This window comes from Mesoplodon mirus, assembly GCF_964341445.2.
Source record: "Mesoplodon mirus genome assembly, chromosome: 2".
NCBI classification, from domain to species: domain Eukaryota; kingdom Metazoa; phylum Chordata; class Mammalia; order Artiodactyla; family Ziphiidae; genus Mesoplodon; species Mesoplodon mirus.
Window position 1 is genome coordinate 200505568 of NC_138977.1, and position 16168 is coordinate 200521735.

A 16168-nucleotide genomic window follows, 5' to 3' on the forward strand; every position below is an offset into this window, starting at 1 on the left:
GCATCAACAGTACTTTGTTTTTAGGGTGTAATCCCTTCATGAATCCCTACTTAACTAGTATTATCAGTCTCTTATAACGAAAAAGATTATGGGTATGTATATATATGTATGCACGCGTGACATATATATTATATATATAATATATATATCTTCTCACTTAACATTAGTGTTTGCCAGAATTTCTTCATATGGCAGGAGCATGCAGTAAAATTGATGATAATTAAGCCTCTGATATCTTTCTTTAGTTGTTTTCAGCTTCTAATTTTACCTAGCCTTCTATCCACTCTCCTATTTGGTTGTTTTGGGCCACTGTTTTTAATCTGTCTCTGTCCTTTTATATTACCACTCTCTCTCACTGCTGTTAATACTTCCCAAAATAGATAAATGAGCATATTTAATTAAATATGTTATTTGCACTGTCCTGATCATTAATGAATTTGTAAGTAAGGTCAGACCTACAATCTTCCTAGTAGTACCATGACTGAATTCTCTCTATCCACTAAATAGGTAATTATTTGCTTTAGAGTTTTTTTTTTTTTTTTTAAAGCTTCCATATTTTGTATGTTTATGTTCTTTTAGTGTTGGAAATATGAAGGTCTTCTAACAAAAAAGGGACTATGTTTTCCCTAGGATTTTTGTCCCTTTCAGTTGAAAATGTTTTATTTATATATTTTTGAATGATGAACAATATATTTAAGATAAGAAATTCATATGTTGCTATTTATATTTTGTCAACAGACATATAGTTTAAAATAGATGTAGTTTAAAAAGGGTTTATAACAAAATATAGTGAATAGTTACTGTGTCATTCCTGCCCACTCTCTCTAGTCCTCTCCCTAAAGGTAACCACTTTCAATTCCTTAAGCTGTTCCTTCTGGCATTTACAAATCTCCATATTTTAAAATAATATGTGTGTAATGCTGTCTTTTGATTCACCAATTTATTCATTATATGTTGTATTTCTGTTATGATAAAGTTTTATTGTTCTTATACATTTATTTATTTATTTATTTATGGCTGCATTGGGTCTTCGTTGCGGTGCGGTGACTTCTCTTGTTGCGGAGCATGGGCTCTAGGCATGCGGGCTTCAGTAGTCGTGGCACGCAGGCTCAGTAGTTGTGGCTCACGGGCTCTAGAGTGCAGATACAGTGGTTGTGACGCACAGGTTTAGTTGCTCCGTGACATGTGGGTTCTTCCCAGACCAGGGCTCGAGCCTGTGTCCCCTGCCTTGGCAGGCAGATTCTTAATCACTGTGCCACCAGGGAAGCCCAGTTTTATTGTTCTTAAACCACAATCACCACTGCTACTCTTCCCCTGGCCTCCCAGTTTCTGTTACAATATTTGGTTAAATCAAATAGTTAATGTTGCATTTACATTATTACGTCTGGGCAAATTTTATTTGCTTATAGTGTCTTAAATAGTGGCCTCTAAGTGCAGTTTTCCACAAGGTCAGTGACAGTAATCTGTCATTTCAAATTTTCTTTCTTTTTTAAAATAATTCTTGGAAATTTCTCTTCTGGAGACTTTCTTTGTCCTCCTGTCTGAGCCTACTGTTTGGGCCTGCTGCACAGCTCTTTTCCTGGGATGATTTTCATTTGTTGTCATCCTTAGACTTTTCTCTGTTTTGGGTATGATTCCCAATATTATTGGAACTCTTATCTTCTTCATTCTTCATTTACCCTCTTGCTTGAGTGGAGCACATCCTCTAGTTGTTGTGTTGTATTAAAAAGATGGTACTGTGGCGGAGAGCCTGGGGATGACTGCCTTCAACATGCCTGTCTCTGTCACAAAGCTTTAATCTGAAATGGTTGCATTCTACTTCTAGTTCACAGTTAGCATCCTGGAATTCCCATTCACCAATATTCCTTCACTTCTCTCTTGTGTTGGATATCCTGTTTTCCATATCCCGTGTCTTTCTTTGTTTTGATTTATGTATTTGATTTATGTGCCACGTACTGTGCTAACATCTTTTTTCTGTTTAATTTATGTTGACATTATTTCACACTACAGAAAATTACAAGAATGTACAAAAAATTTACCCAGATACCCCAAATGTTGCCACTTTACTGTATTTCCTTTCTCCGTCTCTTCCCCGCAACCTGCAATATTTGTTTCTTGAACTGTTTGAGAGTAAGGTACAGACCTATTCCCCTGTATACTTAAATACTTCAGAGTGCGTTTTCTAAAAACAAGGACATTCTTGTATGAATGCACAGTACAGTTGTCAAAATCAGGAAATTAACATTGATGTAATATTATTATGTAGTCCACAGACTTTTTCACATTTCACTCATTGTCCCAATAATGTCCTGTTTTATAGCAGAAGGAAATTCTGGCTTATGAAGTGTATTCAGTTGTTATGTCTCTTTAGTTTCCTTTAATCTGGAACATTTCCTCAGTCTTTGTTTTTGCATGAGATTGACATTTTTGAAGAGTACAGGCCAGTTAATTTGTAAAATGCTTGTAATTTGGGTATATCTGCTGTTTTCTCATGACTGGATTCAGGTTATCCATTTCTGGCACGAGTACCACAGGAGTAATGTTATGCTTCTCAGGGCATCATGTCAGGAGGCACAGAATGTTGAAATATTAGTCATGTGATCTTGGATCACTTCATTAAGGTAGTATCTGCCAGGTTTTCCACTATTTTTCCTTTTATAATTTTTCTTTGTGGTAAAATATACATAACATAAAATTTTTATCACTTTAACCATTTTTTAAAAATTTATTATTATTTTTAACATCTTTATTGGAGTATAATTGCTTTACAATGGTGTGTTAGTTTCTGCTTTATAACAAAGTGAATCAGTTATACATATACACATGTTCCCATATCTCTTCCCTCTTGCGTCTCCCTCCCTCCCACCCTCCATATCCCACCCCTCTAGGTGGTCACAAAGCACCGAGCTGATCTCCCTGTGCTATGCAGCTGCTTCCCACTAGCTATCTATTCTACGTTTGGTAGTGTATATATGTCCATGCCACTCTCTCACTTTGTCACAGCCTACCCTTTCCCCTCCCCACATCCTCAAGTCCATTCTCTAGTAGGTCTGCGTCTCCATTCCCGTCTTACCCCTAGGTTCTTCATGACCTTTTTTTTTTTCTTAGATCCCATATATATGTGTTAGCATACGGTATTTGTTTTTCTCTTTTTGACTTACTCCACTCTGTATGACAGACTCTAGGTCCATCCACCTCACTACAAATAATTCAATTTCGTTTCTTTTTATGGTTGAGTAATATTCTATTGTATATATGTGCCACATCTTCTTTATCCATTCATCTGATGATGGACACTTAGGTTGCTTCCATCTCCTGGCTATTGTAAATAGAACTGCAATGAACATTTTGGTACATGACTCTTTTTGAATTATGGTTTTCTCAGGGTATATGCCCAGTAGTGGGATTGCTAGGTCGTATGGTAGTTCTATTTGTAGTTTTTTAAGGAACCTCCATACTGTTCTCCATAGTGGCTGTATCAATTTACATTCCCACCAGCAGTGCAAGAGGGTTCCCTTTTCTCCACACCCTCTCCAGCATTTACTGTTTCTAGATTTTTTGATGATGGCCATTCTGACTGGTGTGAGATGATATCTCATTGTAGTTTTGATTTGCATTTCTCTAATGATTAATGATGTTGAGCATTCTTTCACGTGTTTGTTGGCAATCTGTATGTCTTCTTTGGAGAAATGTCTATTTAGGTCTTCTGCCCATTTTTGGATTGGGTTGTTTGTTTTTTTGATATTGAGCTGCATGAGCTTCTTGTAAATTTTGGAGATTGATCCTTTGTCAGTTGCTTCATTTGCAAATATTTTCTCCCATTCTGAGGGTTGTCTTTTGGTCTTGTTTATGGTCCTTTGCTGTGCAGAACCTTTTAAGTTTCATTAGGTCCCATTTGTTTATTTTTGTTTTTATTTCCATATCTCTAGGAGGTGGGTCAAAAAGGATCTTGCTGTGATTTATGTCATAGAGTGTTCTGCCAATGTTTTCCTCTAAGAGTTTGGTACTGGCACAAAAACAGAAATATAGATCAATGGAACAGGATAGAAAACCCAGAGGTAAACCCACGCACATATGGTCACCTTATCTTTGATAAAGGAGGCAAGAATATACAGTGGAGAAAAGACAGCCTCTTCAATAAGTGGTGCTGGGAAAACTGGACAGGTACTTGTAAAAGTATGAGATTAGAACACTCCCTAACACCATACACAAAAATAAGCTCAAAATGGATTAAAGACCTAAATGTAAGGCCAGAAAGTATCACTTTAACCAGTTTTAAGTGTACAGTTCAGTGGGATTAAGTGCATTGACATTTTGTTTGTAATTTTGAGGCATCTTTGCAAAAATACTTTGAGATTTTATAAATATCCTGTTACTCCTTGAACTTTTACTCACTAACTTTAGTATCCATTGGTGGTTTCTGCCTGAATCATTTTCATGATGGTTCCTAAACGGTGATTTTCTAATTCCATCATGTCTTCTACACTTATTTATAAGACTTTATTTCATTATTTATTTTGACGCTGTTCCTGATTTGGCCAGTGGGAGCCCCATTCAAGCTGATTCCTGTCTCCTTTTGCCTTGCCCTTGTCATTCTTGGAGCACTTCCTCACTTCTTACCACAAGATGTTCTAGGCTTATCTTGCACTCTCCCAGCCTGAGTCCTGCAATAAGTTATTTCCTCAAAAAGCCCTGGTTTGTTTTAGTAGAGAATGGCTCTATAAGCCAGGATCTGGACTCTAGATGTCCATCGACAGTGCTGCTGGGTGTCAGTATCATTGCTTTTAGGCCCTTTCAGTAGACATCTAGGAAATAGAAATATGTGATATGTGTGTGTCCACACATGCTCATATACATCTTTATCTGTCTACTGAAAGCAATGAGTTTATATTGATACCTCTGATTCCAGTCCAACACGACAGGGTTTATTCATTCTGTATTTATAACTCCCTGTTCCAAAAGTGAGAAACCTGCCCCCATTATTCATGTTTTTACTTATTGGCCTAATCCTGGAATACCAGAAAATAGTTTAAGAATTGCTAACTCATACCACTACTTAAAAGACACTTAGTAAGTAGAGTTCAATATTTGTTTATAGTTTTTTCCTGTAGCCTATGGGCATATAGTCTAAACCTCCACTGGCCAATAAAGTAGCCACTAACCACATGAATTGAGATGTGTTGTGAGTGTGAACTGTACACAGTTTGTAAACTTAGTATGAAATAAGAAATGTGAAATACCTCATTAATATTTAAATAATATGGTAGTTATATGTTGAAATATTTTAGATATATTAGGTAAAATAAATTAATAAAATTAATTTTACCTATTTTTATTTTAATGTGGCTACTAGAAAATATTAAATTTCATATGTGGCACCCATTGTCTTTCTATTGGACATCACTGAGCAAGAAACCATGTTCAAAAGTTATTTGGATTAGTTTTCTCTCCCCAACATTCTTCCTATAACGTGGTTATGTTAGTTATTTGAAATACAGTTCATTTCTATTGTATTCTAAGTTTTTCTCCCCATCCTAATTGATCTTATTTATTTTTGAGCATGTGAAACATTAATATGGTTCCAAAAGTCAGAATTGTATTAAAATATATATATATATACTCAAAGCATTGTCACCCATTTCTTGTTTCTTTTTACCCTGTTTCCACCCACCCTCTATAGGTAACCAATCTTACCATTCTCTGAATTATCCTTCTTGTGTGTTTTTCCCCCAGGATTGAGGAGATACACGTTTATTTTCTTATTTCTTAACTTTTTACACAAAGTTTAGCATACTATAGATAGTCTTTTGTACTTTGCTTTTTTAATTTAACATTTCACTTAAATATATTTTGGAATCCATTACATATCAATTTGTAGAGCTCGCCCTCCCTCCCTCCCTCCCTCCCTTTGTCCTTTCCTCCCTCCCTCCCTCCCTTTGTCTTTTCCTCCCTCTTAGGGTTGCATAGTACTCTACTGTGAGGCCATTCTCTATGGCGATTTCCAGTATTTTGAATTTATAAACATTGCTGCAGTACTAACCTTGTTTATATATATTTTTGTACGTTGGAAATGTATGTTTGGGTAAATCCCTAAAATAGGAGAGTTGGGTCAAAAGTTTAAAAGCAAATATAGTTTTCTTAAGTATTGCTAAATCCCTTTCTGTGGGGGTTGTACGAATTTGAATTCCCACCAGCAATGCATGAGTTTTCCCACAGCCTCATCGTCAGAGTATGTTGGTATGCTTTTAAACTTTTGCTAACCTGTTTATGGTTTGAAAGATAGTATCTCGACATAGTTTTAATATTCACTTAGTAGTAGTTAATGATCTTTTCATAGAATATATAAAGGCCATTTTAATATCTTTTTGTGTGAATTGTCTTGTATTTTTAAATTCATTTTTCTATCAGGTTTTTGATGTTTTCTCCCTCAATTTTTAAGTGTCTTTAAAAATATATATATATATAAATAAATATGTATATATTAGGTATATTAGCTGTTTATAGTGATATATGTTGCACATATTTCTCCCAGTTTGTCAGTTGTCTTTTACTCTATGTGTGTGTGTGTGTGTGTCTGTGTGTCTGTGCGTCTGTGCATGTGTTTGAGCTTTTATGTGGTCCAATTTTTCAGTCTTGTTGCATCTGAATTTTGGGTTGTAATTAGAAAACCTTTCCCTTTACCCAGGGTAAAGAGGAATTCACACACGTTTTCTTCTAGTACTTGTATGGTTTTAGTTGTTACATTTGGATCCCTGATTCATTTGGAATTATTTTAATGCATAATGTATGAGTTGCTAATCTTTTTCTAGATGCTAATTAGTTGTTTCAACATATTTTCTTTAAAAAGTACAATCTTGCCCAATATCTTGAGATGCCACCTTTATCCTATATTAAGTTTCCATTGAGTTTATTTCTGGACTTCTGTTCTTTTATACCAGTTTGTCTATTCCTGCATCATTATCACACTTTTAATTATAGAGGCTTGATAGTATATCAAGGGCTAGCTTTAAAATTTTTTATGTTTTATTGGCTATTCTTACAAGTTTATTTTTCTGTTGAATTTTAGTATCAGCTGTCTGTCTCTGTAAAAAAGCTTGCTCATATTCAGATTTTTATTGGGATTACATTAAATTTATAAATTAATTTAGGAAGAACTGACATCTTTATAATGTTGAGTTTTCCATCCAAGAATGAGGAATATCTTTCCATTTGTTCAAATCTACTTTTTGTCTTTCAGGGATGTTTTAAAGTTTTCTTTATATTGTTTTTGAACACTTCTTGTTAAATTCTCCATTTCTTAAGAACTTATTAATATGGTTTGTAGATTTTTATGCCAATATTTGTAGAACTACATTATTCTTTTTTTAAAAATAAATTTATTTTACTTATTTTATTTTTGGCTGTGTTGGGTCTTTGTTGCTGCACACGGGCTTTTCTCTGGTTGCGGCGAGTGGGGGCTACTCTTCATTGTGGTGTGCAGGCTTCTCATTGTGGTGGCTTCTCTTGTTGGGAGCACAGGCTCTAGGCACACGGGTTTCAATAGTTGTGGCACACAGGCTTAGTTGTTCAGCGGCATGTGAGATCTTCCCAGACCAGGGCTTGAACCCGTGTCTCCTGCATTGGCAGGCAGATTCTTAACCACTGTGCCACCAGGGAAGCCCCACATTATTCTTTTTAATGTCTGTATTGTTTTCCATAGTATAAATGTACCATAATTTAACCTGGCCCATATAGATGGACATTAAAGTTATTTATAATTTTTCACTATTATAAATAGTTCTGGAATAAGTATCCTGTAGAAATCCATTTATTTCCTTATGACAAATTCTTTGAAGGAGAATTGCCTGGTCCAAAGGTCCTTTGATATATAAAAGATTTTGAAATATTGTTAAAATGCTTTCTACATTAATAAAATGTGTACCTCCATGAACAGTGTGGAGTCCTATTCAGCCTGTACTTACCAAAACAGGACCTTATTGCTCTTTCTTTCATCTTTGCCAGTTTGATGGGTAAAAAAATATATTTATTTTGGATTTCTTTGCTAACTGATGTGATTTATTTTTTCTTTGCTAACTGATAAGGTTTATTTTTTATTCATCCATCCAGCCATCCACTCAGCATATTCTTTTTTTTTTTTTTTTTGCGGTACGCAGGCCTCTCACTGTTGTGGCCTCTCCCGTTGTGGAGCACAGGCTCCAGACGTGCAGGCTCAGTGGCCATGGCTCACGGGCCCAGCTGCTCCGGGGCATGTGGGATATTCCTGGACTGGGGCTCGAACTCGTGTCCCCTGCATTGGCAGGCAGACTCTCAACCACTGCGCCACCAGGGAAGCCCCACTCAGCATATTCTTATTGAACATCCACCATGTGCCATCCTAAAAGTTAGAACTATAGTAATGACTAGAAGTTGAACATCTTTTTGTGTTTTGATCATTTGTATTATTTTCTTATCTCTCTCTCTCTTTTTTTGATGGCAGTTAGTAGATGTTTTGTCCCCCCCTCAGACTAGTTCTCAGAGGACTGAGAATGAGAGAAGATGACATTTCCTTATTGTTTTGTTGTTGAGCTTCTAAAAAGTGTGTGTTTATTTTCAATGCACATTCTATAGTAAAACATTGTGTTAAACTGTTAGTATTCATGAAATGAGATCATGAAAGTTAAATGCACAGACAGGTGTCAAAGAAGTGATAACTACATATTTTTATAAAAATAACTTTTATTACTGTTATTTTCCAGGTGAGGCTGCTATCTGTCAGAAGGGAACTTTTTGTACCATTTGCCTCAGACACAGTCTATCTGCACGTTCTAGAGTTTTATTATTCAAAAAATAAATGTCACTTATTTGGTAAGTCAGTTAACTATACTTATGTATATTTTAGAAATATTGTTTATTTACTCTATTTTTTTGCTTATATTTTGTTTTTTAAGTGTCATTTTATTTTGTAACTCTCATGTAAAACAAGTTTGAAAGTGGCAATATCCTGAAAGACGTTCAGGGTCTTTTGAAGATTTTCTTGCTTCTATTTACTGTCTTTCTTAAATTTTGGTTTTCTTGTAGAGAGAACAGGGGCTGGTTAAATATTGGAATTAGTTCTCAAAGGTGAATTACTATCTTTGCTCTTTTCAGTCTCTTTTGACTGTAAGAACTGAGAATTAACATCCTTCCTGTCCAGCTCTAGCTTCCCTGCAGTTCAGATAGGGAGCAGCAAAGATGCAGTTTTATTGTAGGGGTTTGATGAACTGATTCGGGAAGACTAGATGGGCAATTAAATCCTCGGTAAAGCATAATAAAGCAGAATGAGTAATGCTATCAAAGAACTTAGAATTGAAAACTAATTAGATAACTAGTGAAACTGATTTTAATTTTAAAAATATTACTCTGTAGATGTTTATTTTTAATTAATTCTTCTTTCTAAGAAGACTTAAGTTGATATGACCTGTTTTGTGAGAGGTTTTTCTTCCCCACATCCTCTAATGATCTTTTCAGTCGGTTCCAGCTTCTGACTCTCATGTGTAGCCAGTGGCAACTGGGAAGCTGATATATAGGATGAAGGATTTTTCAGAGGGTCAGTCACAGCAACGGTCAGAAGATGACTGTACTCGTGTGCTGCTGAAGCACATGGCAAAGAATTGGATGGAAACTATAATGAAATGATACTGGTGGTTTCCAGAATTTCCTTTTAATGTTGATATTGAGAGGTGAGCTTAAAACAAAGTACTGTCAAATAAAATTTAAGGATGAGGAGCCATAGGCACAGAAAAAAGGGGAAGGAAGATTCTCCTTTGATATGTTTTTTGGTAGCCTCTTTGCTTCTGTTAGCATTGGAAAGCTGACTTCAGATGTTCCTAGATGATGTGCATGGCTCGTGTGAGTAGAGGCATGGGATTTTATTGTACCTGACTCTGAAACGGCCCAGATCTCAGAGCAAACCAAGTGAGTTTTAATCTTGGTTATTTAAAATCTCCTTGTACCTGTCTTATTGGGAGTATTATTTTTTTTAAGAAGAAACTAATTTGCAACTGGCTATAAAGAGCGACATTGTGTCTGGGCAAATGCTGTCCTAACACACTGCGCTGTCCCACAGGGGTAGTTCTCAAGTCCCCAAACACAGTGCTGACAATCTGTGGCAGCCTGTGAGTTGTTGGGCAGCAGTTGGGGAGGATGGACAGCAGAGTGAGGTGGTCGTGTGCAAGTTACAGAGGAGATGGGAAGGGGGAGAGATGAGAGAAGAGCAGAGGAACTCAGGTTCTGTGGGCAATTAGAATGGTAGCTGTTCTCCTTGTGAGCTCTACTGATACAACTGTGAAACGAACAGCTGGAGTTGGCTTTGGTGGGGTAGAAGTAGTGTGTTTCACTTTTCCTTTCAAGCTGTTATTGTTTCATTCTGTCTTCAAAACTGTAAGGTTAGATGTTCTATTGATGAGAGTAGGGATTGGATAGATTGAAAAGTTTAGAAGAGACTAGAAGTATCACTTCATGCTAGAAAATGAAACTATAAAAATCAGTGTAATGGGGATGGGTCTTATCTTTTCTAGGAACTGTTGCAACGGTAGTAAGGCCAGTTACCATATCTAGATCCAAAATGACTGGGCTTTTATCTCAGACAAATGTATATCCTGTTACTTATTTGTTTATTAGATTTTATACACATATACATGTATCACCAGCTGTTTGTTTCAGAAACACCTGGCCAACTATAGGAGTCTTCATCAGGTATCAAGGCATGAGTTTCTGGGTATTAATTGGATTGTGGAGTAGAATAATGTGGGGCAAGCTTTGGTTCAATTCTTTCTCTGGTTGTGAGAATGGTTATACAAAATAAGTGTATTTGATTGCTCCCCTAGATGTAATGTTTGTTACTGAGTATGGGATTAGACTTGGGGCACATTGTTTTGGAGCCCATCCCTCCTGTTGATCATGTTTCTGGGTTTTGGTTAAATGTCACACTTGCTCATTGATACCATCGGGTTAAGCAAGCATGAGAGATGTCAGTGTTAACATTGTGTGCTATCTTATCACCTTTACCTGATGGTACCTTTTAAAAAAGATGACAGGGTAAATGAATGGGCAGATGGTATAAGGGAAGGTATGGAGAACTAGAGACACAGTAATAGTATCACTTCTCAGGAATTGTCTGTAGGGTCTAGACTTGACTCTCCATTGCTTGGGGTACTGAATGTCTAAACCTAGTGTTGAAGGCCCTCCAGGCTGAAAACAATCTTTCTGGCAGAATATTCCACACTTTCCTATATTGAACCTTTGGCTCTAGTAGTTTCTATAGCTGTCTCCAAAATAATGCTTTTTAAAAAAAATTTATTTATTTTATTTATTTATGTTTGGCTGAGTTGGGTCTTCATTGCTGCACGTAGGCTTTCTCTAGTTGCCGCGAGCGGGGGCTACTCTTTGTTGCGGTGTGCAGGCTTCTCATTGCAGTGGCTTCTCTTGTTGCGGAGCATGGGCTCTAGGCGTGTGGGCTTCAGTAGTTGTGGCATGCAGGCTCAGTAGTTGTGGCACACGGGCTTAGTTGCTCGGCGGCATGTGGGATCTTCCCAGACCAGGGCTCGAACCCGTATGCCCTGCATTGGCAGGTGGATTCTTAACCACTGCACTACCAGGGAAGTCCCAAAATAATGCTTTTTGCTTACTGCCCCTTCAAATTGTTCAGGCTCTTCCTTTTACTTGGAATATCTCCCTTCAATTCTCAGTCTACATACCAGCTTCCAGTTCCTCCTACCTTATGACATCTTCAGCTGTTCCAGGCCCTAAGTGATAGCTCTCCTTTTATCATTTACAACTTTTCTCTTTGTTTGGCAATTATATACTACCTTAAAACAACTTTTTTTGTTTTTTTAAAATTTCTTATCTTCCCAATTAGGTAGAGATAACTTAAAGAGGAGCCTACATTATTCATGTGGTTCGAACCATGTTCTTACCTGTGGTCCAACTTTACAGTTTCCACTGTCCCAGCATAGGTCTCAGTACAATATGTGCACTTAATAAATATTTGTTTGCTGCAAGAAAATGCCATCACCTGTTGTTAGCTTTTACCAACCTTTAACATTTATCTTGCTTTTTGTATCATAAAAATAATAGATTAGAATACGATTTAGTACCTGAGCCATGTTTGTTCAGTAGATTATTCTACTTTGAAAGCCTTTTGTAGCACTCTGTACAGTCTTCCTGATCCTTAAAGGGGCAGTTCTCTGAAGATATCACTGTACTCTAAGATAATTGTTTGTTATCCTTGAAACTCTAATTAGTAAACTTTCAATCTGCGTATAAGAGAAGCTTTTATTAATTATCTGATGTTTTCTTTGCCTGCTTTAAAATGAAGCTTGCTTCTTTTGGTGTCTCAGTTTCTTAGCCACATTCAGCTTTCACACTTGTTACTGTAGCTACAAAGAGGAAGGAGACATAGAGTTGTTGCAACTATATCTCTAACATAAGTACTCCATCTCCTTTACATTTATTCTCTTTCATTATTATTGCACTTTGGTATTTCTGTTTTTTAAAACTATGCTATGCTTTGTTTTACCCCATTTTTTTTTTTTTTTTTTTTTTTTTTTTTTTTTTTTTTCCCGTACGCGGGCCTCTCACTGTTGTGGCCTCTCCCGTTGCGGAGCACAGGCTCCGGACGCGCAGGCTCAGCGGCCATGGCTCACGGGCCCAGCCGCTCCGCGGCATATGGGATCCTCCCAGACCGGGGCACGAACCCGTATCCCCTGCATCGGCAGGCGGACTCTCAACCACTGCGCCACCAGGGAGGCCCTACCCCATTTTTTAGAAGGCATGTATTCTAGTCTACTGTAGTAGTTAAGTGCAGGGACTTCGAAATCCTAACCAACACTTGGAAGCTGTGTGATCTTAAGTAAGTTTCAGATTTCTCATCTGTAAAATTGAGAAAATAATAGCTACCTCTTAGTATGTACTTGGGGTCAAATGAGATAACATATATAAGACACTTAGCACAGATTAAGCCTAGTAGTCTCTACTTTCAGAATTTACTTAGTGGTTTATTAGCTTTAGTTTGTGAATCCTAAAGGGGAAAAAAATCAAGCTTAATGTATGTCAGGTTTGAGGCACAGCCCTGAAAGCCTTATTCATTTCAACTCTTTTATTGTCAAGTATAGGATATCAATGCAACCCAGGATAGACCCAGGAGAGGAACTAATTTTGAATAAGTCTAGAAGGACAGACCAACCTCCAGATGTATAGTGAGGGAAAGAAATTTTAGGAGGGAGTTTTCCTCTCTCCTCCCTACCACCAGGTATATATACAGAGCAGGTAGCAGACTTTTCTCTCTACATTTCTGTTACATATTATATTGCTGTTGTTCAGTTATATTAAAGCTTTGATCTGACTACCTTTTGAGGTGGTCAATAGTAGGTGCAAACATTAAATTTGGAACAGTTAAGTTGGTGAACCATGGGGTTACCACATCAGTGGAGTGTGAAAGAGACTAAGCTGCGGACTGTTCCCCACCCTGTAAAGCATGAAATCAGTTGGTGCCGATGCATGGCGACTGTGGCCAGTGGAGTGTAAAATAAGTTGGGAGCGTGAATTGTGTTATGTTGTAAGAAAAACCTTTTCATGTCATAGTTTGTTTACATATTTTGGGGCCCTCAAGATCCCGTTGGAATCATCTGTCCAGACAATCATCTTTCATTGTCTTGATACTCAGATTTTTTGTGAAATGTTTCTTCCAGTTATGCAAGCTATATTCTTTGTTCAACTGCATGCACAGAGGCGAAGGCTGTAAATGTCTGAAGCAGACTAATATTAAAATACTGTAACTGTTATATTCTGTTTAAGGTGACATCTGAAAATACCTTCTGCAGCAGGTATTTTATGTACAAGTTTCTTTTCCTTTTAGATTCAGATTTGAAAGTGCACTCTATATTCTGCTTTGAAGGCTCCTGCAGTCTAAGAACTGTGTTATCAGTCTCACTGGTCATGGTTCCCATGTTCCCATGTGCCTCTGGAGAAAGGGAAGTATGTAGAGGAGGGTAATGTTTTCAAATGGTCAGGGGAGTTGGCAGGAAGAAGTATAGAGATTATTCTTACAGGGAGTAGAAGAGAGGGAGTTCCTCTCCTGACACCTGGTGAGGTTCTTCACCATATGGCTTTGAGGATGAGGCAAGGTGAATGAGGAAGTTTCAGAGATAGTAGTAGATTATTATTGTCAGCACTTTTAAGTCTGGAAGGTTATTGGGAGTAGTCATGCCATGAAAGCATTAATCTTTCATTCTTATCCTAGTTGATTTTCCTGTTCTGCAGCAGTCTTTGAGCTCTCTTTGGTTGCTATGCATTTATATAGATTCTAAGCAAATTGTTGATATTTATGAAATTAATAGATGATTGTAAGAGATCATCTTGCTGAATATCAGGCAGTCTAGTGTAGTAGTTAAATGCAGGGACTTTGAAATCCTAACCAACACTTAGAAGCTGTGTGATCTTGAGTTATTTAAGCTTCAGATTTCTCATTTGTACAATTGAGGTAATAATGTTTACCTCATAGTATTATAGTTGGACTCAAATGAGAAAGTAGATACATGAAATATGTAGCACGGTCCCTGTCACATCTAAGTCCTCGTTGAATGGTAGGTGTAGCTGTTGAAGTTTTCTTTCTCTTCCTCTGCTACTATTATTGGTACTACTCTGCCACTACTTCACTTTCGCTCGTAGAGCCTAAACCTTAGTGGAACAGAAAACTTAATTAGACGTGATTCACAGCAGCAGATTTTGAAAAATATGTCACTGTTCTCTTGCTTAATCTATTGCTTAATAGATCTTTCTTAACCAAATAGAAACTCTATAAAAAAGACTTTTTAATGAAAGGAAAGGATCTTTGTGTTGGCTTGAGATAGCCTTGTAAAAAATTGATTATTCTGAAGTGTATTTGGTTAATGCAAATAAAACAACTTTTCTATGAACTTAGGGAGTGTATAGAAATAAAATAAGAGTTTAAAGAATTGTCATTCCTTATTATTCACCAAGCACCAGTTATTTTTTCTGAGGAGGTGCCTTTTTTTTGAATTCCTAAGAGAAATGTTTTGTCTGGTTCTAAGAATAGTTGTAGTAGAGTTCTTGTCCAATGTTTGAGGACATTTTTGTGGGAATGGGAGGGAAAAGTCATTCTGATCATTTACTAATGAAGATGTGCATTAGTGTGAATAATATATTTGGTTTTGATGTGTATTATGTGATTATTTTTGCAGCACAATTGACTTCCTGATTAAACTTTGCTCAGCTAGTATATCCTGAGTATATATACTAGGTGGAAAACCGGTTAAGGCAGCTATGATGGTGATAAAACTACTTAGTTTAGTTGATGGAAGATCTGGGTTCTGGTCTCACTTACCACTCAAACAGCTACAAGTCTTCCTCAAACAGTTTCCTCATCTTTAAAATGAGGAGGTTATACGACATGATTTTCCAGGGTCTTTTTCAGTTAGCTGTAAGGTATAAAGATCTGTATGGAGGTAGCTTGACAATCAGGAAATGCAGCAGTGACACATTTTCACCAACAGAGGGTGAAGTCCAATCAGTCAGCTGTGCTCTGTATTTGACCAGTATGTGACAACCTTGGAAATGAAGAGGACACATTGCTCCTCTATCCATTTAATTTAAGTTGTAGAGCTTCTTGCTGTTCTGATTCTACTTGAATTAGACATCTTTCTGCTTTTTTTTCTTTTCAACCTTCTAGATAAAGAAGGGAGAAGAGAAAGGTAGCGGTTTCTAGTTGTCAGGGATTCATCTGATTGTTCTCTAAGGTAGAGAGTGACTCTCAGATGACCCATTGGCAACTTTGATGGGGAGCACAATAGTATGAGTGGCTAAATTTAAATTACTTGTGGGCACCTTCCTCCCCACAAACACACAGGCACACATACAAATGACATTCAGTCCTTATTACCCTCACTCCCTCTGAAATCCCAAGGATAAAAGTGGGATGTCCGAGAAATATAATAGAATAAGCACAATACTTTTAATTGAAATCTAGGTTCCAGTCTTGCTTTGCTACTTAGTATCTATCTAACCATGCACATTACAAGCTCAGATCGTCAATTTCCTTATTTGAATTCTGACCTATACAATCTTTTTCAATAATGTAATTTAAGATTCTGTAAAAATTCTTTAATGTTTATGTGAAGGACAGTGCTATTCT

General features: G+C 36.9%; 1 protein-coding gene across 1 annotated transcript in view; it reads left to right on the top strand.

The window, feature by feature from the left end:
• Nucleotides 1–16168, top strand: part of R3HCC1L (R3H domain and coiled-coil containing 1 like) — a 72287-nt gene that overhangs the window by 13567 nt on the left and 42552 nt on the right. Inside the window, exon 2 of the mRNA XM_082610174.1 lies at nt 8736–8844. The gene's annotated coding sequence lies outside the window, so the exon portion shown is untranslated. The remainder of the gene's footprint in view (nt 1–8735; nt 8845–16168) is intronic.